The sequence below is a fragment of the Phyllobates terribilis genome, unplaced genomic scaffold, assembly GCF_046119375.1.
Source record: "Phyllobates terribilis strain yellow unplaced genomic scaffold, ASM4611937v1 Scaffold_11__3_contigs__length_659146591, whole genome shotgun sequence".
Taxonomy (NCBI): domain Eukaryota; kingdom Metazoa; phylum Chordata; class Amphibia; order Anura; family Dendrobatidae; genus Phyllobates; species Phyllobates terribilis.
Genome location: NW_027362771.1, coordinates 609,944,422 through 609,971,282, shown reverse-complemented (window position 1 = coordinate 609,971,282; position 26,861 = coordinate 609,944,422). Strand labels below are relative to the sequence as shown.

At 39.2% G+C, this 26,861-nt stretch overlaps 5 non-coding genes across 5 annotated transcripts; all 5 read left to right on the top strand.

Moving 5' to 3' along the window:
* The first annotated feature begins 11,483 nt into the window (after positions 1-11,483).
* TRNAL-UAG (transfer RNA leucine (anticodon UAG)) lies at positions 11,484-11,565 on the top strand. The gene has a single exon. It is a non-coding gene; the product is annotated as a tRNA-Leu (tRNA).
* A 1,330-nt stretch (positions 11,566-12,895) lies between these two features.
* TRNAL-AAG (transfer RNA leucine (anticodon AAG)) lies at positions 12,896-12,980 on the top strand. The gene has a single exon. It is a non-coding gene; the product is annotated as a tRNA-Leu (tRNA).
* A 1,372-nt stretch (positions 12,981-14,352) lies between these two features.
* TRNAL-AAG (transfer RNA leucine (anticodon AAG)) lies at positions 14,353-14,434 on the top strand. Its single transcript has one exon. It is a non-coding gene; the product is annotated as a tRNA-Leu (tRNA).
* Positions 14,435-15,813: 1,379 nt separating this feature from the next.
* Positions 15,814-15,895, top strand: TRNAL-AAG (transfer RNA leucine (anticodon AAG)). Its single transcript has one exon. It is a non-coding gene; the product is annotated as a tRNA-Leu (tRNA).
* Positions 15,896-22,614: 6,719 nt separating this feature from the next.
* On the top strand, positions 22,615-22,696 carry TRNAL-AAG (transfer RNA leucine (anticodon AAG)). Its single transcript has one exon. It is a non-coding gene; the product is annotated as a tRNA-Leu (tRNA).
* The last annotated feature ends 4,165 nt before the right edge of the window (positions 22,697-26,861 follow it).

Genomic DNA, 26,861 nt, shown 5'->3' with positions numbered 1-26,861 from the left:
GGATGGAGTGGAGGATGGCTGGTTGATGGACACCCCACGCAAACACGACTACAGCGCCAACAAGGAGGAGGTGGAGTAATGTTTTGGGCTGGAATCATGGGGAGAGAGATTGTCGGCCCCTTTAGGATCCCTGAAGGCGCTAAAGATGAACTCCATAATGTATGTGGATTTTCTCAAACAGCACTTCCTGCCATGGTTCAAGAAGAAGAACCATGTATTTCACAGCAAGATCATTTTTCTGCATGATAATGCACCATCTCATGCTGGTCATGATTACTTCGAATTCTGACAATATGAGGGTCATGCTGCAGGTAGTGCAGCAAGAAGGCACTTATGTGTCTTGCGCATCTCGGAGCCCCAAAATTATTTTCCGGACTAGATGCAGCCAAAAATTATTTTTAATTTTAAATCTGGTGGAGCTTATTATAGATGGCCTAATAGAATCAGTGCTGCACACTGCTACAAAGCCCAAATTATTTTCCAGTCAAGATACAGATAAATATGATTAGTAATTTGAAAGCTTAAAACGGTTGGTAGGGTGATTTTAAACAATCATCAAGCTTTTACTCTCCCCAGGATGACACAGGGGGAGAAAAGTCGTTTCGGATGCATGATTTGTTCATCTTTATGAACGTGAGTCTGTCTACATTATCAGTGGAGAGCCGCGTGCGCTTATCTGTCAGCACACCACCAGCAGCGCTGAACACACGTTCAGACAGAACGCTGGCTGCGGGGCATGACAAGATCTCCAAGGCGTAAGTGGCTAGCTCCGGCCATTTATCCAGATTGGAAGCCCAAAAAGAGCAAGGGTCCAGTGACACAGTCGTGGCTTCAATGTTTACTTGGAGATACTCCTGTACCATCGTCTCTAGGCGTTGACTATGTGTCAGACTTCTTGTCTCCTGTGGCCTTGCAAAGGATGGGCTAAAAAAGTGGTGAAATGATTCCGCAAAATTGATGTTACCACCAGATACTGTGGTTCTGTTACGGTTTGAGTGCTGAACACTTGACGGTCCCACGGTTGGCAAGTTGGAACTGTGAGATTCACTACGTGCACCACTGGTATTTTGTGGAAAAACACATGTAAGATTCTGCAACAGTCTCTGCTGATACTCCTGCATGCGTGCATCCCTTTCTATGGCAGGAATAATTTCTGCAAATTTACTTTTGTACCGGGGATCTAACAGTGTGGCAACCCAGTAGTCAGGATTATTTCTAATTCTCACAATTCGAGGGTCATGTTGCAGGTAGTGCAGCAAGAAGGCACTCATGTGTGTTGCGCATCCAGGAGCACCAAGTCCCTGTTGTGTTGGTGGCGAGGTAACAATCATGCTTCCTTCCTCTGTCCTCTCCCCCCAACCTCGCACAACAGAAATGTGATCAAGGTCTCCCTCATCTGATGAGTCTTCCATCAGTTCGTCCTCCACTTCTTCCTGGGCTCCTGCACCTTCCTCACTAGTTTGGCTGCTACCATGCGCCCTGGTAAAACCATCTCCCCCACCCTCACATGACTGCCGCCTTGGTGCTGCCGACCGTCTGGACCTTGCAGATGTTAGCCCTTCCGCATACAACTCCTCCTCCTCTACTTCCTCCACCTCCTCTTGTGCCACCACCTGACTCCAAATTCTGTTTAACATGTGCTCCAGCATGTAAATCACCGGAATAGTCATGCTGATAATGGCATCGTCAGCACTAAACATCTTCGTCGCCATTTCAAAACTGTGCAGAAGGGTGCATAGGTCCCTGATCTGAGACCACTCCTCCAGCGTGATTTGCCCCACCTCTGAATCTCGTTGGCCCAGGCTATACATCAGAACGTATTGCACCAGGGCTTGTCGGTGCTGCGACAGTCGCTGCAACATGTGCAGAGTTGAATTCCACCGGGTAGGCACATCGCATTTTAGCCGGTGAAGTGGCAGGCCCAACGACTTCTGTAGAGATGTAAGTCGCTGAGCTGCGGGATGCGAACGGCGGAAGTGAGCACACAGCGACCGTGCCCTCTGCAGAAGGCCATCTAGTCTGGGATAGTGGGCTAAAAATTGCTGGACAACCAGGTTCAACACGTGAGCCATACAAGGCACATGTGTGACATTGCCCCGGCGAAGGGTTTGCAGCATTGTCGCACATGGCCTTCCCTGGTTTCAGGTCCAGTGGAGACAACCATTCATGAAATTGGTTCTCCAGAGCTGACCACAACTCCTCAGCTGTGTGACTCACATTTCCCAGACATTTCAATGTAAAAACCGCCTGATGACGTTGAGCCCTACTGCCAGCATAGTAAGGAGGTGTGCAGGATCCCTTCTGCGCAGTTAGAAAGCTTGTGGCATGACCAGACAGGCTTTGGGTGCAGGTGGAAGACCGAGAGGAGGTTGAGGAGGCAGAAGCAGTGGAGGAACTTTGACATAAAGAGGATTGACGCAAAACTCGTGGGGACGGCAAGACTTGGACAGCAGCCCCTTGTCCTGCAGTCACCATAGTTACCCAGTGCCCAGTCAGCGACATGTAACGCCCCTGTCCATGCCTACTCGTCCAAGTCTCTGTGGTGAAATGCACCCTGTCACACACAGAGTTTCTCAAAGAAGCGGTGATGTTGTGTGCGACATGCTGGTGGAGCGCAGGCACACCTTTCTTTGAGAAGTAGTGCCGACTGGGCATCTGGTACTGGGGCACTGCGACGGACATAAGGTCTCGAAAATCCTCTGTGTCCACCAGGCGGAAAGGCAGCATTTCTGTAGCCAAGAGCTTGCAGATGGTGAAATTCAACCTCTTAGCTTTCTCATGGCTAGGAGGATATGGTCTTTTACTTGTCCACATCTGAGGTACCGAGGGCTGGCTATTGTGCTTAGACGGGGTTGATAAGGGTGTCCCCGGCAAACTGCCGGTCTGTGAGGAAGATGCAGGCGGACATGTTAGGTTGCCTTGATCCAAAGGTGGTGCTATCGATGTCGGACAGTGCTCAACACCAGCTGCTGTTACCACCTCCAAAGAAAATGATGACCTGCCAATCACGCTGGCTGTTGCGGGTAAAGAGGTGGCAGGTCTGCGCCACAAAGCAGGTGTGACTGCTGTCCCCCCAGTCACAGAGGATGAAGAGGCCGCGGATGCACAAGATATGGCAGACGGTGGTTGGCCCGGCCAGCTAGGCCGCATTGTAGCACACTGAGCTTCCCACTGAAACTTATGCTTCATGTCCATGTGCCGGTTCATGCATGAAGTACTCAAACTATGTATTTTTTGGCCTCTACTTAGCTTTTGCTGACAAATGTTACAGATAACACGAGTTGGGTCATCTTTATCGATCTGAAAAAATTCCCAAGCTATGCAAGGCTTAGCACCCATGCGACTTGAAGAGCCACCACGACTTGTGGTGAGAGGCAGAGTTGTGTTTGAGGATGCAGTTGTTGACATGCTTCCAGTACTACGTCTCTGTCCAGGAAGGCGCAACCTGACCTCGTCGTCACTAGCATCTTCCTCCACCTCCTCTGCTGACCTCATCTCTTGGCTGACTGTGGGTTGACAGTAAGTGGGATCTCCAACCTCATCATCATCACCCTGTGTGTTATCACACTCGTCGTCCTCAGAGCCAACATGTTCCTGCCCTGACAAAAAACTAAAGTTGTCGCTCCAATCAGGTATTTGAGTCTTATCATCGTCTTCCTCATTGTCTCCACCAACAGGAGTTACAGTTTGGGAAAGAGGGTCTACATTATGGTCAGAACCTTCTGCGTCTGGTCCTGGATCCGACTCATAAAGATTCTGGGCATCAGTGCAGATCATTTCCTCGTCTGGATTCACAGAAGCGCTGGAGTCGACCTCTGATTCCCAGGCTATAGTATGAGTAAACAGCTCTGCAGACTCAACCATCTGTTCTACCTCATACTCAGATGGGCAGCTGGAGATTTGGGAGCTGTGAGGAAGCAAGTGCGATTTGGGTGACACCTTTGAGGACTGGAGTATTTGTGATGTTGAAGTTGATGTGGAGGAGAGCCCACTTAAAGGAGCACTTGATATCCGTTGAAGCACCTGCTGTTTTTGTGCCTCATCTGGAATTTGTAGCGATTGGCGTGGCCGTAAGAAAGGGATCTTATCACATTGTCCGCTAAAAGAAGTAGACATTTTAGTTTGGCTGGAAGATGGTCTTTCTTCTGCAGATGTTACTGTTGCTTTAACACCTACCCCACGGACACAACCTTTTTTCCCCTTCCCAACACGCCTATTCCCCTTTCCACCAGCAGCAGGCCTTTTTCCACTCATTTTGGTGGTTAACTAATTCACAACTCTGGAGTTGTTTGCACAAAAAAACAATGGATGGTAACCGAGCAGAGCTGAGTGGCCAAACTGTGGTATAAGGCCAAAACTATTGGCTGGGTTAGATGCAGAAAAAAATATATTCAGTTTGCAACCTGATGGAGGTCAGTATAGATGGACTAATAGAGAAAGTCCGACACACTGCTACAAGGCCAAATATTTTTTCAGAAGTAGATGCAGAAAAAAATTATATTCAGTTTGCAACCTGATGGAGGTCAGTATAGATGGACTAATACAACAAGTCCCACACACTGCTAGAAGGCCAAACATTTTTTCAGAGGTAGATGCAGAAAAAAATATATTCAGTTTGCAACCTGATGGAGGTCAGTATAGATGGACTAATACAACAAGTCCCACACACAGCTAGAAGCCCAAATATTTTTTCAGAGGTACTGTAGATGCAGATACAAATTATTTTTAATTTGCAACCTGATGGAGGTCAGTATAGATGGACTAATACAACAAGTCCCACACACAGCTAGAAGCCCAAATATTTTTTCAGATGTACTGTAGATGCAGATAAAAATTATTTTTAATTTGCAACCTGATGGAGGTCAGTATAGATGGACTAATAGAGAAAGTCCGACACACTGCTAGAAGGCCAAATATTTTTTCAGAGCTAGATGCAGAAAAAAATTATATTCAGTTTGCAACCTGATGGAGGTCAGTATAGATGGATTAATAGAACAAGACCCACACACAGCTAGAAGCCCAATATTTTTTCAGAGGTAGATGCAGAAAAAAATATATTCAGTTTGCAACCTGATGGAGGTCAGTATAGATGGACTAATACAACAAGTCCCACACACAGCTAGAAGCCCAAATATTTTTTCAGAGGTACTGTAGATGCAGATACAAATTATTTTTAATTTGCAACCTGATGGAGGTCAGTATAGATGGACTAATACAACAAGTTCCACACACAGCTAGAAGCCCAAATATTTTTTCAGAGGTAGATGCAGAAAAAAATATATTCAGTTTGCAACCTGATGGAGGTCAGTATAGATGGACTAATACAACAAGTCCCACACACAGCTAGAAGCCCAAATATTTTTTCAGAGGTACTGTAGATGCAGATACAAATTATTTTTAATTTGCAACCTGATGGAGGTCAGTATAGATGGACTAATACAACAAGTCCCACACACAGCTAGAAGCCCAAATATTTTTTCAGAGGTAGATGCAGAAAAAAATATATTCAGTTTGCAACCTGATGGAGGTCAGTATAGATGGACTAATACAACAAGTCCCACACACAGCTAGAAGCCCAAATATTTTTTCAGAGATACTGTAGATGCAGATACAAATTATTTTTAATTTGCAACCTGATGGAGGTCAGTATAGATGGACTAATACAACAAGTCCCACTCACAGCTAGAAGCCCAAATATTTTTTCAGAGGTACTGTAGATGCAGATACAAATTATTTTTAATTTGCAACCTGATGGAGGTCAGTATAGATGGACTAATACAACAAGTCCCACACACAGCTAGAAGCCCAAATATTTTTTCAGAGGTAGATGCAGAAAAAAATATATTCAGTTTGCAACCTGATGGAGGTCAGTATAGATGGACTAATACAACAAGTCCCACACACAGCTAGAAGCCCAAATATTTTTTCAGAGGTACTGTAGATGCAGATAAAAATTAGTTTTAATTTGCAACCTGATGGAGGTCAGTATAGATGGACTAATAGAATGATGCTATGCCCAAAAGATTTTACTTCACTAGGTGCAGTAAAAAAATTGGTATTCTATACACAGGTGGTATTTCTTGCAGCACAGATAGGCTACTCCACTGACTAACACACTCTGCAATAGGCCAAAAAGGATTAGCTTTGCTAGATTCAGCCAAATGCTGTGAAAAAAACTTGCACAGCACTGGCACAGACCTGCCTGGCAAAAACTGATAGGAACTGATGTAACCTAGTCCTGAAAAGGACTCCAATTACAATTAGTCTTTACTCCCACAACCTATCTATTTAAGAGCACAGACCTCCCTGATAAAAGTCGTAGGAAATGCTGTAACCTAGTCCTTAAAAGGACTGCAATCACAACTATTCCCTACTCCCAAGCTTTCTGTATATTTGTGCGAAAATTGGCTTGAAATTAACAAGGTATAGCGCACACAGCAACAGCGGTGCCGTCTAAAACGCAGCTGCAGCAGTGAGAAAATGGTGGCGATGGGGAAAATGGCTTGGTCTTATAGGTCAAGGACATGTGACATACACTGCCAATGACACATGCCCTTGCTTGTGTGAAAAAAAGCACTTCGCTCCGTGTGTGCGCTGCTGATAGGCTGACAGATTGCACCTCCCCACTGCAAATGCGGGAAAGAGAAAAAAAAATGGAGATCTTCATTGTTCCTGCAGAGATCCATCCCCTGCCCCTCCGCCCACCCCGCTGTACACTCAAACTGCGTATTAACATTAATTTTCATCATTACTGAGAAAAAATCCAGTTATGATTTTGGTGCACGAACAGTTATCGAACATAACCTCGAACAGCCGAATTTTTATCAAATTGTTCGTGTTCGCCGAACGGCTCGAACACCGCCCAAAACAGCTCGAATTTGAGATTGGCGAACAGTTCGAGTACAACAACGCTCATCTCTAGATACAAGTCATATGTTTTGCAAAATGGTGCCCCAGAGTCAATGTACAAACAAATCCATGATAATTGCGTTGCTCATGCATAATAACATTTGTATTTTTGTCTAATTAGTTATACAATGTTTTCCGCAACTTATATCATTAGCAAATTTCTGATTTAAATAAGTTCATCCATCCGTATGAGGTAGCGTGGACGAGCAGTCTAAGGCGCTGGATTAAGGCTTCAGTCTCTCTGGAGGCGTGGGTTCAAATCTCAACGCTGCCATTATTTATTTGGATCTAATTTTTACCAAAAATTAGGAAACAGTTGAGGAAGTATACGGGGTTGAGAATTTAGGAGGCAGCAGTAATTTTATCCTATACTTTTGAACTACAAAAGGTGGAAAACCTGCGAAAACTGAGATTTTAAGATTGGACTGTAGAAAGGCAGTTTTTAATTGACTCAGTAAAAAGGAAGGAAAAATAGGATGTTCTAAAGGAAAGAAATGTCCAGGAAGGATGGGGGATTTTGCTAAATTAAATTCTCACTGCACAATCAGTAACAATCCCAAAAAGAAGGAAGAATGGAAAGCATTTATGGAGACCAGGATGTCTGAATACTGAACTTAAAAGCTTGCTAAAAAGGAACAAAGAAATGAATATCAAATGTAAAGAAGGGTTCATATCTAAAGAAGAATATAATGCTGTCTGCAGGAAAAGGTGGGCTAGCGTTAGAAGAGCTAAAGCCAGTAATGAAGTGAGGCTTGCAAGAGAGACCAAAAGCAATAAGAAAGGAATTTGTAAGTAAGTCAAAAGTTAAAGAAAAGCCAAAGATGCTATAGGATTTATAAAGGATGAAAAGGGGAAAGTGGTCAATAATGATGTTGAGAAGACTGAACTTTTAAATTCCTGTTTTGCTTCTGTGTTCTCTAAGAAAGCAAATGTAACATCAAGTGATCTTCATTGTGCTGTAGAAGAAAAGGAACATGTGAGCAAGTCATACATAAGAATACGGCATATGAATAGTCATGTTGGCTTTAGGCATCAGAATTAATTACATAATTTACCATCTATGTTACATCTATGTCAGTTCAATCAATGATCAACGATTCTCAAAATTTGCCAATATCAATCTTGGTCAAATGAAGTCTAACTGCTAGCTCATATCCCTGCTGCCTTTTTAGGATTATCAATACAGGATGAGCAGAGTGATTAGCAAACATAAACAGAGCCATGCTGCTTCTGCTGCTTTCCAGTAAGTCACCCAAGTGATGGATTCATAGCTACACTGCTCTGCACTGCTGTATAATGTTTTCCTTGCTGCTGCTTCTGATTATCTGTTACGTACAGGCAGGGGTGTAGGAATCCTTCATGTTTGAGTGTGCTGTATGTGGGAGATAATAGCAAGTAATCTATACCACCTAATTCAGTGATATCTAAAAATTAGCAATTGAGCCAACAGAGTAAAGATTAGTTAAATATCTGGATACAAGTCATATGTTTTGCAAAATGGTGCCCCAGAGTCAATGTACAAACAAATCCCTAATAATTACGTTGCTCATGCATAATAACATTTGTATTTTTGTCTAATTAGATATACAATGTTTTCTGCCACTTATATCATTAGCAAATATCTGATTTAAATAAGTTTGAACATCCGTATGAGGTAGCGTGGCTGAGCGGTCTAAGATGCTGGATTAAGGTTCCAGTCTCTCTGGAGGAGTGGGTTCAAATCCCACCGCCGCCATTATTTATTTGGATCTAATTTTTACCAAAAATTAGGAAACACTTGAGGAAGTAAAGGGGATTGAGAATTTAGGAGACAGCGGTAATTCTATCCTATACTTTTGAACTACAAAAGGTGGAAAACCTGCGAAAACTGAGATTTTAAGATTGGACTGTAGAAAGGCAGTTTTTAATTGACTCAGTAAAAAGGAAGGAAAAATAGGATGTTCTAAAGGAAAGAAATGTCCAGGAAGGATGGGGGATTTTGCTAAATTAAATTCTCACTGCACAATCAGTAACAATCCCAAAAAGAAGGAAGAATGGAAAGCATTTATGGAGACCAGGATGTCTGAATACTGAACTTAAAAGCTTGCTAAAAAGGAACAAAGAAATGAATATCAAATGTAAAGAAGGGTTCATATCTAAAGAAGAATATAATGCTGTCTGCAGGAAAAGGTGGGCTAGCGTTAGAAGAGCTAAAGCCAGTAATGAAGTGAGGCTTGCAAGAGAGACCAAAAGCAATAAGAAAGGAATTTGGAAGTAAGTCAAAAGTTAAAGAAAAGCCAAAGATGCTATAGGATTTATAAAGGATGAAAAGGGGAAAGTGGTCAATAATGATGTTGAGAAGACTGAACTTTTAAATTCCTGTTTTGCTTCTGTGTTCTCTAAGAAAGCAAATGTAACATCAAGTGATCTTCATTGTGCTGTAGAAGAAAAGGAACATGTGAGCAAGTCATACATAAGAATACGGCATATGAATAGTCATGTTGGCTTTAGGCATCAGAATTAATTACATAATTTACCATCTATGTTACATCTATGTCAGTTCAATCAATGATCAACGATTCTCAAAATTTGCCAATATCAATCTTGGTCAAATGAAGTCTAACTGCTAGCTCATATCCCTGCTGCCTTTTTAGGATTATCAATACAGGATGAGCAGAGTGATTAGCAAACATAAACAGAGCCATGCTGCTTCTGCTGCTTTCCAGTAAGTCACCCAAGTGATGGATTCATAGCTACACTGCTCTGCACTGCTGTATAATGTTTTCCTTGCTGCTGCTTCTGATTATCTGTTACGTACAGGCAGGGGTGTAGGAATCCTTCATGTTTGAGTGTGCTGTATGTGGGAGATAATAGCAAGTAATCTATACCACCTAATTCAGTGATATCTAAAAATTAGCAATTGAGCCAACAGAGTAAAGATTAGTTAAATATCTGGATACAAGTCATATGTTTTGCAAAATGGTGCCCCAGAGTCAATGTACAAACAAATCCCTAATAATTACGTTGCTCATGCATAATAACATTTGTATTTTTGTCTAATTAGATATACAATGTTTTCTGCCACTTATATCATTAGCAAATATCTGATTTAAATAAGTTTGAACATCCGTATGAGGTAGCGTGGCTGAGCGGTCTAAGATGCTGGATTAAGGTTCCAGTCTCTCTGGAGGAGTGGGTTCAAATCCCACCGCCGCCATTATTTATTTGGATCTAATTTTTACCAAAAATTAGGAAACACTTGAGGAAGTAAAGGGGATTGAGAATTTAGGAGACAGCGGTAATTCTATCCTATACTTTTGAACTACAAAAGGTGGAAAACCTGCGAAAACTGAGATTTTAAGATTGGACTGTAGAAAGGCAGTTTTTAATGGACTCAGTAAAAAGGAAGGTAAAGTACGATGTTCTAAAGGAAAGAAATGTCCAAGAAGGATGGGAGATTTTGCTAAATTAAATTCTCACTGCACAATCAGTAACAATCCCAAAAAGAAGGAAGAATGGAAAGCATTTATGGAGACCAGGATGGCTGAATACTAAACTTAAAAGCTTGCTAAAAAGGAACAAAGAAATGAATATCAAATGAAAAGAAGGGTTCATATCTAAAGTAGAATATAATGCTGTCTGCAGGGAAAGCTGGGCTAGCATTAGAAGAGCTAAAGCTAGTAATGAATTGAGGCTTGCAAGAGAGACCAAAAGCAATAAGAAAGGATTTTGGAAGTAAGTCAAAAGTTAAAGAAAAGCCAAAGATGCTTTAGGATTTTTAAAAGATGAAAAGGGTAAAGTGGTCAATAATGATGTTGAGAAGACTGAACTTTTAATTTCCTATTTGGCTTCTGTGTTCTCTAAGAAAGTAAATGTAACATCAAGTGATCTTCACTGTGCTGTAGAAGAAAAGGAACATGTGAGCAAGTCACACGTATGAATACAGCATGTGAATAGTCATGTTGGCTTTAGGCATCAGAATTAATTACATAATTTACCATCTATGTTACATCCATGTCAGTTCAATCAATGATCAACCATTCACAAAATTTGCCAAAATCAATCTTGGTCAAAAGAAGTCTAACTGCTAGCTCATATCCCTGCTGCCTTTTAGGATTATCAATACAGGATGAGTAGAGTGATTAGCAAACATAAACAGAGCCATGCTGCTTCTGCTGCTTTCCAGTAAGTCACCCTAGTGATGGATTCATAGCTACACTGCTCTGCACTGCTGTATAATATCTTCCTTGCTGCTGCTTCTGATTATCTGTTACGTACAGGCAGGGGTGTAGGAATCCTTCATGTTTGAGTGTCCTGTATGGGGGAGATCATAGCAAATAATCTATACCACCTAATTCAGTGATATCTAAAAATTAGCGGATGAGCCAACAGAAGAAAGATTAGTTAAATATCTGGATACAAGTCATGTGTTTTGTAAAATGGTGCCCCAAAGTCAATGTACAAACAATTCCCTGATAATTACGTTGCTGTTGCATAATAACATTTGTCTTTTTGTCATATTGGATATAAAATATTTTCTGCCACTTACATCAAAAGCAAACTTCTAATATAAATAACTTCAAACATATGTAAGAGGTAGCGTGGCCGAGCGGTCTAAGGCGCTGGATTTAGGCTCTGGTCTCTCTGGAGGCGTGGGTTCAAATCCCACCACTGCCATTATATATTTGGATCAAATTTTTACCAAAAATTAGGAATTATCCTATAATTTTGAACTACAAAAGGAGGAAAACCTGCGAAAACTGAGATTTTAAGATTGGACTGTAGAAAGACAGTTTTTAATGGTCTCAGTAAAAAGTAAGGAAAGGTAGGATGTTCTAAAGGAAAGAAATGTCCAGGAAAGATGGGAGATTTTGCTAAATTTAATTCTCACTGCACAATCAGTAACAATCCCGAAAAGAAGGAAGAATGGAAAGCATTTATTGAGACCAGGAAGGCTGAATACTGAACTTAAAAGCTTGCTGAAAAGGAACAAAGAAATGAGTATCAAATGGAAAGAAGGGTTCATATCTAAAGAAGAATATAATGCTGTCTGCAGGGAAAGCTGGGCTAGCGTTAGAAGAGCTAAAGCCAGTAATGAATTGAGGCTTGCAAGAGAGACCAAAAGCAATAAGAAAGGATTTTGGAAGTAAGTCAAAAGTTAAAGAAAAGCCAAAGATGCTATAGGATTTTTAAAAGATGAAAAGGGTAATGTGGTCAATAATGATGTTGAGAAGACTGAACTATTAAATTCCTATTTGGCTTCTCTGTTCTCTAAGAAAGCAAATGTAACATCAAGTGATCTTCAATGTGCTGTAGAAGAAAAGGAACATTTGAAAAATTCATACGTATGAATACTGCATATGAGTGTTCATGTTAGCTTTAGGCATAAGAATTAATTACATAATTTACCATCTATGTTACATCCATGTCAGTTCAATCAATGATCAACCATTCTCAATATTTGCCAAAATCAATCTTGGTCAAATGAGGTCTAACTGCTAGCTCATATCCCTGCTGCCTTTTGAGGATTATCAATACAGGATGAGCACAGTGATTAGCAAACATACACAGAGACATGCTGCTTCTGCTGCTTTCCAGTAAGTCACCCTAGTGATGAACTCATAGCTACACTGCTCTGCACTGCTGTATAATGTCTTACTTGCTGCTGCTTCTGATTATCTGTTACGTACAGGCAGGGGTGTAGGAATCCTTCATGTTTGAGTGTCCTGTATGTGGGAGATCATAGCAAGTAATATATACCACCTAATTCAGTGATATCTAAAAATTAGCCGATGAGCCAACAGAGGAAAGATTAGTTAAATATCTGGAGACAAGTCATATGTTTTGCAAAATGGTGCCCCAGAGTCAATGTAAAAACAAATCCCTGATAACTACGTTGCTCATGCATAATAACATTTGTATTTTTGTCTAATTAGATATACAATGTTTTCTGCCACTTATATCATTAGCAAATTTCTGATTTAAATAAGTTTGAACATCCATATGAGGTAGTGTGGCCGAGCGGTCTAAGGCGCTGGATTAAGGCTCCAGTCTCTCTGGAGGCATGGGTTCAAATCCCATCGCAGCTATTACTTATTTGGATCTAATTTTTACCAAAAATTAGGAAACAGTTGAGGAAGTAAAGGGGATTGAGAATTTAGGAGGCAGCGTTAATTCTATCCTATACTTTTGAACTACAAAAGGTGGAAAACCTGTGAAAACTAAGATTTTAAGATTGGACTGTAGAAAGGCAGTTTTTAATGGACTCAGTAAAAAGGAAGGAAAGATAGAATGTTATAAAGGAAAGAAATGTCCAGGAAGGATGGGAGATTTTGCTAAATTTAATTCTCACTGCACAATCAGTAACAATCCCGAAAAAAAGGAAGAATGGAAAGCATTTATGGAGACCAGGATGGCTAAATACTGAAATGAAAAGCTTGCTAAAAAGGAAAAAAGAAATGAATATCAAATGAAAAGAAGGGTTCATATCTAAAGAATATAATGCTGTCTGCAGGGAAAGCTGGGCTAGCATTAGAAGAGCTAAAGCCAGTAATGAAGTGAGGCTTGCAAGAGAGACCAAAAGCAATAAGAAAGGATTTTGGAAGTAAGTCTAAAGTTAAAGAAAAGCCAAAGATGCTATAGGATTTTTAAAGGATGAAAAGGGTAAAGTGGTCAATAATGATGTTGAGAAGACTGAACTTTTAAATTCCTGTTTTGCTTCTGTGTTCTCTAAGAAAGCAAATGTAACATCAAGTGATCTTCACTGTGCTGTAGAAGAAAAGGAACATGTGAGCAAGTCATACATAACAATACGGCATATGAATAGCAATGTTGGCTTTAGGCATCAGAATTAATTACATAATTTACCATCTTTGTACATCGATGTCAGTTCAATCAATGATCAACGATTCTCAAAATTTGCCAAAATCAATCTTGGTCAAATGAAGTCTAACTGCCAGCTCATATCCCTGCTGCCTTTTTAGGATTATCAATACAGGATGAGCAGAGTGATTAGCAAACATAAACAGAGCCATGCTGCTTCTGCTGCTTTCCAGTAAGTTACACTAGTGATGGATTCATAGCTACACTGCTCTGCACTGCTGTATAATGTCTTCTTTGCTGCTGCTTCTGATTATCTGTTACGTACAGGCTGGGGTGTAGGAATCCTTCATGTTTGAGTGTCCTGTATGTGGGAGATCATAGCAAGTAATCTATACCACCTAATTCAGTGATATCTAAAAATTAGCGGTTGAGCCAACAGAGGAAAGATTAGTTAAATATCTGGATACAAGAAATATGTTTTGTAAAATGGTGCCCCAGAGTCAATGTACAAACAAATCCCTGATAACTGCGTTGCTCATGCATAATAACATTTGTATTTTTGTCTAATTAGTTATACAATGTTTTCTGCAACTTATATCATTAGCAAATTTCTGATTTAAATAAGTTTGAACATCCGTATGAGGTAGCGTGGCTGAGTGGTCTAAGGTGCTGGATTAAGGCTCCATTCTCTCTGGAAGCGTGGGTTCAAATCCCACCGCTGCCATTATTTATTTAGATCTAATTTTTACCAAAAATTAGGAAACAGTTGAGGAAGTAAAGGGGATTGAGAATTTAGGAGACAGCGGTAATTCTATCCTATACTTTTGAACTAAAAAAGGTGGAAAACCTGTGAAAACTGAGATTTTAAGATTGGACTGTAGAAAGGCAGTTTTTAATGGACTCAGTAAAAAGGAAGGAAAAGTAGGATGTTCTAAAGGAAAGAAATGTCCAGGAAGGATGGGAGATTTTGCTAAATTAAATTCTCACTGCACAATCAGTAACAATCCCAAAAAGAAGGAAGAATGGAAAGCATTTATGGAGACCAGGATGGCTGAATACTGAACTTAAAAGCTTGCTTAAAAGGATCAAAGAAATGAATATCAAATGAAAAGAAGGGTTCATATCTAAAGAAGAATATAATGCTGTCTGCAGGGAAAGGTGGGCTAGCGTTAGAAGAGCTAAAGCCAGTAATGAAGTTAGGCTTGCCAGAGAGACCAAAAGCAATAAGAAAGGATTTTGGAAGTAAGTCAAAAGTTAAAGAAAAGCCAAAGATGCTATAGGATTTTTAAAAGATGAAAAGGGTAAAGTGGTCAATAATGATGTTGAGAAGACTGAACTTTTAAATTCCTGTTTTGCTTCTGTGTTCTCTAAGAAAGCAAATGTAACATCAAGTGATCTTCACTGTGCTGTAGAAGAAAAGGAACATGTGAGCAAGTCATACATAACAATACGGTATATGAATAGTCATGTTGGCTTTAGGCATCAGAATTAATTACATAATTTACCATCTATGTTACATCGATGTCAGTTCAATCAATGATCAGCGATTCTCAAAATTTGCCAAAATCAATCTTGGTCAAATGAAGTCTAACTGCTAGCTCATATCCCTGCTGCCTTTTTAGGATTATCAATACAGGATGAGCAGAGTGATTAGCAAACATAAACAGAGCCATGCTGCTTCTGCTGCTTTCCAGTAAGTCACCCTAGTGATGGATTCATAGCTACACTGCTCTGCACTGCTGTATAATGTCTTCCTTGCTGCTGCTTCTGATTATCTGTTACGTACAGGCTGGGGTGTAGGAATCCTTCATGTTTGAGTGTCCTGTATGTGGGAGATCATAGCAAGTAATCTATACCACCTAATTCAGTGATATCTAAAAATTAGCGGTTGAGCCAACAGAGGAAAGATTAGTTAAATATCTGGATACAAGTCATATGTTTTGTAAAATGGTGCCCCAGAGTCAATGTACAAACAAATCCCTGATAACTACGTTGCTCATGCATAATAACATTTGTATTTTTGTCTAATTAGTTATACAATGTTTTCTGCAACTTATATCATTAGCAAATATCTAATTTAAATAAGTTTGAACATCCGTGTGAGGTAGCGTGGCCAAGCGGTCTAAGGCGCTGGATTAAGGCTCCAGTCTCTCTGGAGGCGTGGGTTCAAATCCCACCGCTGCCATGATTTATTTTGATCTAATTTTTACCAAAAATTAGGAAACAGTTGAGGAAGTATAGGGGGTTGAGAATTTAGGAGGCAGCGGTAATTTTATCCTATACTTTTGAACTACAAAAGGTGGAAAACCTGCGAAAACTGAGATTTTAAGATTGGACTGTAGAAATGCAGATTTTAATGGACTCAGTAAAAATGAAGGAAAAGTAGGATGTTCTAAAGGAAAGAAATGTCCAGGAAGGATGGGAGATTTTGCTAAATTAAATTCTCACTGCACAATCAGTAACAATCCCAAAAAGAAGGAAGAATGGAAAGCATTTATGGAGACCAGGATGGCTGAATACTGAACTTAAAAGCTTGCTAAAAAGGAACAAAGAAATGAATATCAAATGAAAAGAAGTGTTCATATCTAAAGAAGGATATAATGCTGTCTGCTGGGAAAGGTGGGCTAGCGTTAGCAAACATAAACAGAGCCATGCTGCTTCTGCTGCTTTCCAGTAAGTCACCCTAGTGATGGATTCATAGCTACACTGCTCTGCACTGCTGTATAATGTCTTCCTTGCTGCTGCTTCTGATTATCTGTTACGTACAGGCAGGGGTGTAAGAATCCTTCATGTTTGAGTGTCCTGTATGTGGGAGATCATAGCAAATAATCTATACCACCTAATTCAGTGATATCTAAAAATTAGCGGATGAGCCAACAGAGGAAAGATTAGTTAAATATCTGGATACAAGTCATATGTTTTGTAAAATGGTGCCCCAAAGTCAATGTACAAACAATTCCCTGATAATTACGTTGCTGTTGCATAATAACATTTGTCTTTTTGTCATATTGGATATAAAATATTTTCTGCCACTTACATCAAAAGCAAACTTCTGATATAAATAACTTTAAACATATGTAAGAGGTAGTGTGGCCGAGCGGTCTAAGGCGCTGGGTTTAGGCTCTAGACTCTCTGGAGGCGTTAGTTCAAATCCCACCACTGCCATTTATTTTGATCAAATTTTTACCAAAAATTAGGAAACGGTTGAGGAAGTAAAGGGGGTTGAGAACTTAGGAGGCAGCGATCATGCTATCCTATAATTTTGAACTACAAAAGGAGGAAAACCTGCGAAAACTGAGATTTTAAGATTGGACTGTAGAAAGACAGTTTTTAATGGACTCAGTAAAAAGTAAGGAAAGGTAGGATGTTCTAAAGGAAAGAAATGTCCAGGAAAGATGGGAGATTTTGCTAAATTTAATTCTCACTGCACAATCAGTAACAATCCCGAAAAGAAGGAAGAATGGAAAGCATTTATGGAGACCAGGATGGCTGAATACTGAACTGAAAAGCTTGCTAAAAAGGAACAAAGAAATGAATATCAAATGAAAAGAAGGGTTCATATCTAAAGAAGAATATAATGATGTCTGCAGGGAAAGGTGGGCTAGCGTTAGAAGAGCTAAAGCCAGTAATGAAGTGAGGCTTGCAAGAGAGACCAAAAGCAATAAGAAAGGATTTTGGAAGTAAGTCAAAAGTTAAAGAAAAGCCAAAGATGCTATAGGATTTTTAAAGGATGAAAAGGGTAAAGTGGTCAATAATGATGTTGAGAAGACTGAACTTTTAAATTCCTGTTTTGCTTCTGTGTTCTCTAAGAAAGCAAATGTAACATCAAGTGATCTTCACTGTGCTGTAGAAGAAAAGGAACATGTGAGCAAGTCATACGTATGAATACGGCATATGAATAGTCATGTTGGCTTTAGGCATCAGAATTAACTACATAATTTACCATCTATGTTACATCCATGTCAGTTCAATCAATGATCAACCATTCTCAAAATTTGCCAAAATCAATCTTGGTCAAAAGAAGTCTAACTGCTAGCTCATATCCCTGCTGCCTTTTTAGGATTATCAATACAGGATGAGTAGAGTGATTAGCAAACATAAACAGAGCCATGCTGCTTCTGCTGCTATCCAGTAAGTCAACCTATTGATGAACTCATAGCTACAATGCTCTGCACTGCTGTATAATGTCTTCCTTGCTGCTGCTTCTGATTATCTGTTACGTACAGGCAGGGGTGTAGGAATCCTTCATGTTTGAGTGTCCTGTATATGGGAGATCATAGCAAGTAATCTATACCACCTAATTCAGTGATATCTAAAAATTAGCGGATGAGCCAACAGAGGAAAGATTAGTTAAATATCTGGATACAAGTCATATGTTTTGTAAAAAGGTGCCCCAGAGTCAATGTACAAACAAATCCCTGATAATTACGTTGCTCATACATAATAACATTTGTCTTTTTGTATTATTGGATATAAAATATTTTCTGCCACTTACATCAAAAGCAAACTTTTGATATAAATAACATTAAACATATGTAAGAGGTAGCGTGGCCGAGCAGTCTAAGGTGCTGGATTTAGGCTTCAGTCTCTCTGGAGGCTTGGGTACAAATCCCACCGCCACCATCATTTATTTGGATCTAATTTTTACCAAAAATTAGGAAACAATTGAGGAAGTAAAGAGGATAGAGATTTTAGGAGGCAGCGGTAATTCTATCCTATACTTTTGAACTACAAAAGGAGGAAAACCTGCGAAAACTGAGATTTTATGATTGGACTGTAGAAAGGCAGTTTTTAATGGACTCAGTAAAAAGGAAGGAAAGGTAGGATGTTCGAAAGGAAAGTAATGTCCAGGAAGGATGGGAGATTTTGCTAAATTAAATTCTCACAGCACAATCAGTTACTATCCCGAAAAGAAGGAAGAATGGAAAGCATTTATGGAGACCAGGATGGCTGAATACTGAACTTAAAAGCTTGCTAAAAAGGAACAAAGAAATGAATATCAAATGGAAAGAAGAATATAATGCTGTCTGCAGGGAAAGCTGGGCTAGCATTAGAAGATCTAAAGCCAGTAATGAATTGAGGCTTGCAAGAGAGACCAAAAGCAATAAGAAAGGATTTTGGAAGTAAATCAAAAGTTAAAGAAAAGCCAAAGATGCTTTAGGATTTTTAAAAGATGAAAAGGGTAAAGTGGTCAATAATGATGTTGAGAAGACTGAACCTTTAATTTCCTATTTGGCTTCTGTGTTCTCTAAGAAAGTAAATGTAACATCAAGTGATCTTCACTGTGCTGTAGAAGAAAAGAAACATGTGAGCAAGTCATACGTATGAATACAGCATGTGAATAGTCATGTTGGCTTTAGGCATCAGAATTAATTACATAATTTACCATCTATGTTACATCCATGTCAGTTCAATTAATGATCAACCATTCTCAAAATTTGCAAAAATCAATTTTGGTCAAAAGAAGTCTAACTGCTAGCTCATATCCCTGCTGCCTTTTAGGATTATCAATACAGGATGAGTAGAGTGATTAGCAAACATAAACAGAGCCATGCTGCTTCTGCTGCTTTCCAGTAAGTCACCCTAGTGATGGATTCATAGCTACACTGCTCTGCACTGCTGTATAATGTCTTCCTTGCTGCTGCTTCTGATTATCTGTTACGTACAGGCAGGGGTGTAGGAATCCTTCATGTTTGAGTGTCCTGTATGTGGGAGATCATAGCAAATAATCTATACCACCTAATTCAGTGATATCTAAAAATTAGCGGATGAGCCAACAGAGGAAAGATTAGTTAAATATCTGGATACAAGTCATATGTTTTGTAAAATGGTGCCCCAAAGTCAATGTACAAACAATTCCCTGATAATTACGTTGCTGTTGCATAATAACATTTGTCTTTTTGTCATATTGGATATAAAATATTTTCTGCCACTTACATCAAAAGTAAACTTCTGATATAAATAACTTTAAACATATGTAAGAGGTAGCGTGGCCGAGCAGTCTAAGGCGCTGGATTTAAGCTCTAGTCTCTCTGGAGGCGTTGGTTCAAATCCCACCGCTGCCATTATTTATTTGGATCAAATTTTTACCAAAAATTAGGAAACGGTTGAGGAAGTAAAGGAGGTTGAGAACTTAGGAGGCAGCGATCATGCTATCCTATAATTTTGAACTACAAAAGGAGGAAAACCTGCGAAAACTGAGATTTTAAGATTGGACTGTAGAAAGACAGTTTTTAATGGACTCAGTAAAAAGTAAGGAAAGGTAGGATGTTCTAAAGGAAAGAAATGTCCAGGAAAGATGGGAGATTTTGCTAAATTTAATTCTCACTGCACAATCAGTAACAATCCCGAAAAGAAGGAAGAATGGAAAGCATTTATGGAGACCAGGATGGCTGAATACTGAACTTAAAAGCTTGCTAAAAAGGAACAAAGAAATGAATATCAAATGAAAAGAAGGGTTCTTATCTAAAGAAGAATATAATGCTGTCTCCAGGGAAAGGTGGGCTAGCGTTAGAAGAGCTAAAGCCAGTAATGAAGTGAGGCTTGCAAGAGAGACCAAAAGCAATAAGAAAGGATTTTGGAAGTAAGTCAAAAGTTAAAGAAAAGCCAAAGATGCTATAGGATTTTTAAAGGATGAAAAGGGTAAAGTGGTCAATAATGATGTTGAGAAGACTGAACTTTTAACTTCCTGTTTTGCTTCTGTGTTCTCTAAGAAAGCAAATGTAACATCAAGTGATCTTCACTGTGCTGTAGAAGAAAAGGAACATGTGAGCAAGTCATACGTATGAATACGGCATATGAATAGTCATGTTGGCTTTAGGCATCAGAATTAACTACATAATTTACCATCTATGTTACATCCATGTCAGTTCAATCAATGATCAACCATTCTCAAAATTTGCCAAAATCAATCTTGGTCAAAAGAAGTCTAACTGCTAGCTCATATCCCTGCTGCCTTTTTAGGATTATCAATACAGGATGAGTAGAGTGATTAGCAAACATAAACAGAGCCATGCTGCTTCTGCTGCTTTCCAGTAAGTCAACCTATTGATGAACTCATAGCTACAATGCTCTGCACTGCTGTATAATGTCTTCCTTGCTGCTGCTTCTGATTATCTGTTACGTACAGGCAGGGGTGTAGGAATCCTTCATGTTTGAGTGTCCTGTATATGGGAGATCATAGCAAGTAATCTATACCACATAATTCAGTGATATCTAAAAATTAGCGGATGAGCCAACAGAGGAAAGATTAGTTAAATATCTGGATACAAGTCATATGTTTTGTAAAATGGTGCCCCAGAGTCAATGTACAAACAAATCCCTGATAATTACGTTGCTCATGCATAATAACATTTGTATTTTTGTCTAATTAGTTATACAATGTTTTCCGCAACTTATTTCATTAGCAAATTTCTGAATTAAATAATTTTGAACATCCACTTGAGGTAGCGTGGCCGAGCGGTCTAAGGCACTGGATTAAGGCTCCTTCTCTCTGGAGGCGTGGGTTCAAATCCCACCACTGCCATTATTTATTTGGATCTAATTTTTACCAAAAATTAGGAAACAGTTGAGGAAGTATAGGGGGTTGAGAATTTAGGAGGCAGCAGTAATTTTATCCTATACTTTTGAACTACAAAAGGTGGAAAACCTGCGAAAACTGAGATTTTAAGATTGGACTGTAGAAAGGCAGTTTTTAATGGACTCAGTAAAAAGGAAGGAAAAGTAGGATGTTCTTAAGGAAAGAAATGTCCAGGAAGGATGGGAGATTTTGCTAAATTAAATTCTCACTGCACAATCAGTAACAATCCCAAAAAGAAGGAAGAATGGAAAGCATTTATGGAGACCAGGATGGCTGAATACTGAACTTAAAAGCCTGCTAAAAAGGAACAAAGAAATGAATATCAAATGAAAAGAAGTGTTCATATCTAAAGAAGAATATAATGCTGTCTGCTGGGAAAGGTGGGCTAGCGTTAGAAGCGCTAAAGCCAGTAATGAAGTGAGGCTTGCAAGAGAGACCAAAAGCAATAAGAAAGGATTTTGGAAGTAAGTCAAAAGTTAAAGAAAAGCCAAAGATGCTATAGGATTTTTAAAGGATGAAAAGGGTAAAGTGGTCAATAATGATGTTGAGAAGACTGAACTTTTAAATTCCTGTTTTGCTTCTGTGTTCTCTAAGAAAGCAAATGTAACATCAAGTGATCTTCACTGTGCTGTAGAAGAAAAGGAACATGTGAGCAAGTCATACATAACAATACGGCATATGAATAGTCATGTTGGCTTTAGGCATCAGAATTAATTACATAATTTACCATCTATGTTACATCGATGTCAGTTCAATCAATGATCAACGATTCTCAAAATTTGCCAATATCAATCTTGGTCAAATGAAGTCTAACTGCTAGCTCATATCCCTGCTGCCTTTTTAGGATTATCAATACAGGATGAGCAGAGTGATTAGCAAACATAAACAGAGCCATGCTGCTTCTGCTGCTTTCCAGTAAGTCACCCTAGTGATGGATTCATAGCTACACTGCTCTGCACTGCTGTATAATGTCTTCCTTGCTGCTGCTTCTGATTATCTGTTACGTACAGGCTGGGGTGTAGGAATCCTTCATGTTTGAGTGTCCTGTATGTGGGAGATCATAACAAGTAATCTATACCACCTAATTCAGTGATATCTAAAAATTAGCGGTTGAGCCAACAGAGGAAAGATTAGTTAAATATCTGGATACACGTCATATGTTTTGCAAAATGGTGCCCCAGAGTCAATGTACAAACAAATCCCTGATAATTACGTTGCTCATGCATAATAACATTTGTATTTTTGTCTAATTAGATATACAATGTTTTCTGCCACTTATATCATTAGCAAATATCTAATTTAAATAAGTTTGAACATCCGTATGAGGTAGCGTGGCCGAGCGGTCTAAGGCACTGGATTAAGGCTCCAGTCTCTCTGGAGGCGTGGGTTCAAATCCCAGCACTGCCTTTATTTATTTGGATCTAATTTTTACCAAAAATTAGGAAACAGTTGAGGAAGTAAAGGGGATTGAGAATTTAGGAGACAGCCGTAATTCTATCCTATACTTTTGAACTACAAAAGGTGGAAAACCTGCGAAAACTGAGATTTTAAGATTGGACTGTAGAAAGGCAGTTTTTAATGGACTCAGTAAAAAGGAAGGAAAGGTAGAATGTTATAAAGGAAAGAAATGTCCAGGAAGGATGGGAGATTTTGCTAAATTAAATTCTCACTGCACAGTCAGTAACAATCCTGAAAAGAAGGAAGAATGGAAAGCATTTATGGAGACCAGGATGGCTGAATACTGAACTTAAATGCTTGCTAAAAAGGAACAAAGAAATGAATATCAAATGAAAAGAAGGGTTCATATCTAAAGAAGAATATAATGCTGTCTGCAGGGAAAGGTGGGCTAGCGTTAGAAGAGCTAAAGCCAGTAATGAAGTGAGGCTTGCAAGAGAGACCAAAAGCAATAAGAAAGGATTTTGGAAGTAAGTCAAAAGTTAAAGAAAAGCCAAAGATGCTATAGGATTTTTCAAGGATGAAAAGGGTAAAGTGGTCAATAATGATGTTGAGAAGACTGAACTTTTAAATTCCTGTTTTGCTTCTGTGTTCTCTAAGAAAGCAAACGTAACATCAAGTGATCTTCACTGTGCTGTAGAAGAAAAGGAACATGTGAGCAAGTCATACATATGAATACAGCATATGAATAGTCATGTTGGCTTTAGGCATCAGAATTAACTACATAATTTACCATCTATGTTACATCCATGTCAGTTCAATCAATGATCAACCATTCTCAAAATTTGCCAAAATCAATCTTGGTCAAAAGAAGTCTAACTGCTAGCTCATATCCCTGCTGCCTTTTTAGCATTATCAATACAGGATAAGTATCGTGATTAGCAAACATAATCAGAGCCATGCTGCTTCTGCTGCTATCCAGTAAGTCAACCTATTGATGAACTCATAGCTACACTGCTCTGCACTGCTGTATAATGTCTTCCTTGCTGCTGCTTCTGATTATCTGTTACGTACAGGCAGGGGTGTAGGAATCCTTCATGTTTGAGTGTCCTGTATATGGGAGATCATAGCAAGTAATCTATACCACCTAATTCAGTGATGTCTAAAAATTAGCGGATGAGCCAACAGAGGAAAGATTAGTTAAATATCTGGATACAAGTCATATGTTTTGTAAAATGGTGCCCCAGAGTCAATGTACAAACAAATCCCTGATAATTACGTGGCTCATACATAATAACATTTGTCTTTTTGTATTATTGGATATAAAATATTTTCTGCCACTTACATCAAAAGCAAACTTTTGATATAAATAACATTAAACATATCTAAGAGGTAGCGTGGCCGAGCAGTCTAAGATTCTGGATTTAGGCTTCAGTCTCTCTGGAGGCTTGGGTTCAAATCCCACCACCACCATCATTTATTTGGATCTAATTTTTACCAAAAATTAGGAAACAGTTGAGGAAGTAAAGGGGATAGAGATTTTAGGAGGCAGCGGTAATTCTATCCTATACTTTTGAACTACAAAAGGAGGAAAACCTGCGAAAAGTGAGATTTTAAGATTGGACTGTAGAAAGGCAGTTTTTAATGGACTCAGTAAAAAGGAAGGAAAGGTAGGATGTTTGAAAGGAAAGTAATGTCCAGGAAGGATGGGAGATTTTGCTAAATTAAATTCTCACAGCACAATCAGTAACAATCCCGAAAAGAAGGAAGAATGGAAAGCATTTATGGAGACCAGGATGGCTGAATACTGAACTTAAAAGCTTGCTAAAAAGGAACAAAGAAATGAATATCAAATGGAAAGAAGAATATAATGCTGTCTGCAGGGAAAGCTGGGCTAGCATTAGAAGAGCTAAAGCCAGTAATGAATTGAGGCTTGCAAGAGAGACCAAAAGCAATAAGAAAGGATTTTGGAAGTTATTCAAAAGTTAAAGAAAAGCCAAAGATGCTTTAGGATTTTTAAAAGATGAAAAGGGTAAAGTGGTCAATAATGATGTTGAGAAGACTGAACTTTTAATTTCCTATTTGGCTTCTGTGTTCTCTAAGAAAGTAAATGTAACATCAAGTGATCTTCACCGGCTGTAGAAGAAAAGGAACATGTGAGCAAGTCATACGTATGAATACAGCATGTGAATAGTCATGTTGGCTTTAGGCATCAGAATTAATTACATAATTTACCATCTATGTTACATCCATGTCAGTTCAATCAATGATCAACCATTCTCAAAATTTGCCAAAATCAATCTTGGTCAAAAGAAGCCTAACTGCTAGGTCATATCCCTGCTGCCTTATAGGATTATCAATACAGGATGAGTAGAGTGATTAGCAAACATAAACAGAGCCATGCTGCTTCTGCTGCTTTCCAGTAAGTCACCCTAGTGATGGATTCATAGCTACACTGCTCTGCACTGCTGTATAATGTCTTAGAATCATAGAATCATAGAATGGTAGAGTTGGAAGAGACCTCCTGGGTCATCTGGTCCAACCCCCTGCTCAAAGCAGGATTCACTAAATCATCTCAGACAGATGTCTGTCCAGCCTCTGTTTGAAGACGTCCATTGAAGGGGAACTCACCACCTCTCGTGGCAGCCTGTTCCACTCATTAATCACCCTAACTGTCAAAAAGTTTTTTCTAATATCTAATCTGTGTCTCCTCCCATTTAGTTTCATCCCGTTGCTTCTAGTCTTTCCCTGTGCAAATGAGAATAAAGATGATCCTTCTACAATGTGACAACCCTTGACATATTTGTAGACAGCTATTAAGTCTCCTCTCAGTCTTCTTTTTTGCAAGCTAAACATTCCCAAATCCTGCAACCGTTCCTCATAGGACATGGTTTGCAGACCAGTCACCATTCTGGTCGCTCTTCTCTGAACTTGTTCCAGTTTGTCTATGTCTTTTTTAAAATGTGGTGCCCAAAACTGTACACAGTATTCCAGATGAGGTCTGACCAAAGAGGAGTAAAGACCGATAATGACTTCACGTGATCTAGACTGTATGCTTCTGTTAATACATCCCAGAATTGTATTTGCCTTTTTTGCTGCTGCATCACACTGTTGACTCATGTTCAGTCTATGATCTATTAGTATACCTAAGTCTTTTTCACATGTACTGTTGCTTAGCTCTATTCCTCCCATTCTGTATATGCTTTTTTCATTTTTATTGCCCAGATGTAGTACTTTGCATTTTTCCCTGTTAAAAACCATTCTGTTGGTTGCTGCCCACTGCTCCAGTTTATTTAGGTCTTTTTGAATCCTCTCTCTCTCTTCTCTAGTATTAGCTATCCCTCCTAGCTTTGTGTCATCAGCAAATTTAATCAGTTTACCCTCAATTCCTTCATTTAAATCATTGATGAAAATGTTGAACAATACAGGTCCCAGGACAGAGCCCTGTGGTATCCCACTTGAGACATTCATCCAGCTGGATGTGAAGCCATTTACAACCACCCTTTGAGTCCGATCACTAAGCCAGTTATGAATCCACCTAACAGTTGCCTGGTCCATTGCATACTTGGTAATTTTTTCAATAAGGATGGTGTGAGATACTTTGTCAAATGCTTTGCTGAAGTCAAGATATACTATATCTACAGCATTTCCCTGATCCACCCAGTCAGTGATTCTGTCATAGAAGGAAATTAAGTTAGTCTGACATGACTTGTTAGTTACAAACCCATGCTGACTCTGGTTAATCACTTCATTCTTATCCAGGTACTTACATACATGATGTTTAATAATTTGTTCAAAGATCTTTCCTGGTATAGAAGTCAGACTCACCGGCCTATAGTTCCCTGGGTCCACCTTCTTCCCCTTTTTGAAGATAGGAACAACATTTGCTCTTCTTCCTTGCTGCTGCTTCTGATTATCTGTTACGTACAGGCAGGGGTGTAGGAATCCTTGATGTTTGAGTGTCCTGTATGTGGGAGATCATAGCAAATAATCTATACCACCTAATTCAGTGATATCTAAAAATTAGCGGATGAGCCAACAGAGGAAAGATTAGTTAAATATCTGGATACAAGTCATATGTTTTGTAAAATGGTGCCCCAAAGTCAATGTACAAACAATTCCCTGATAATTACGTTGCTGTTACATAATAACATTTGTCTTTTTGTCATATTGGATA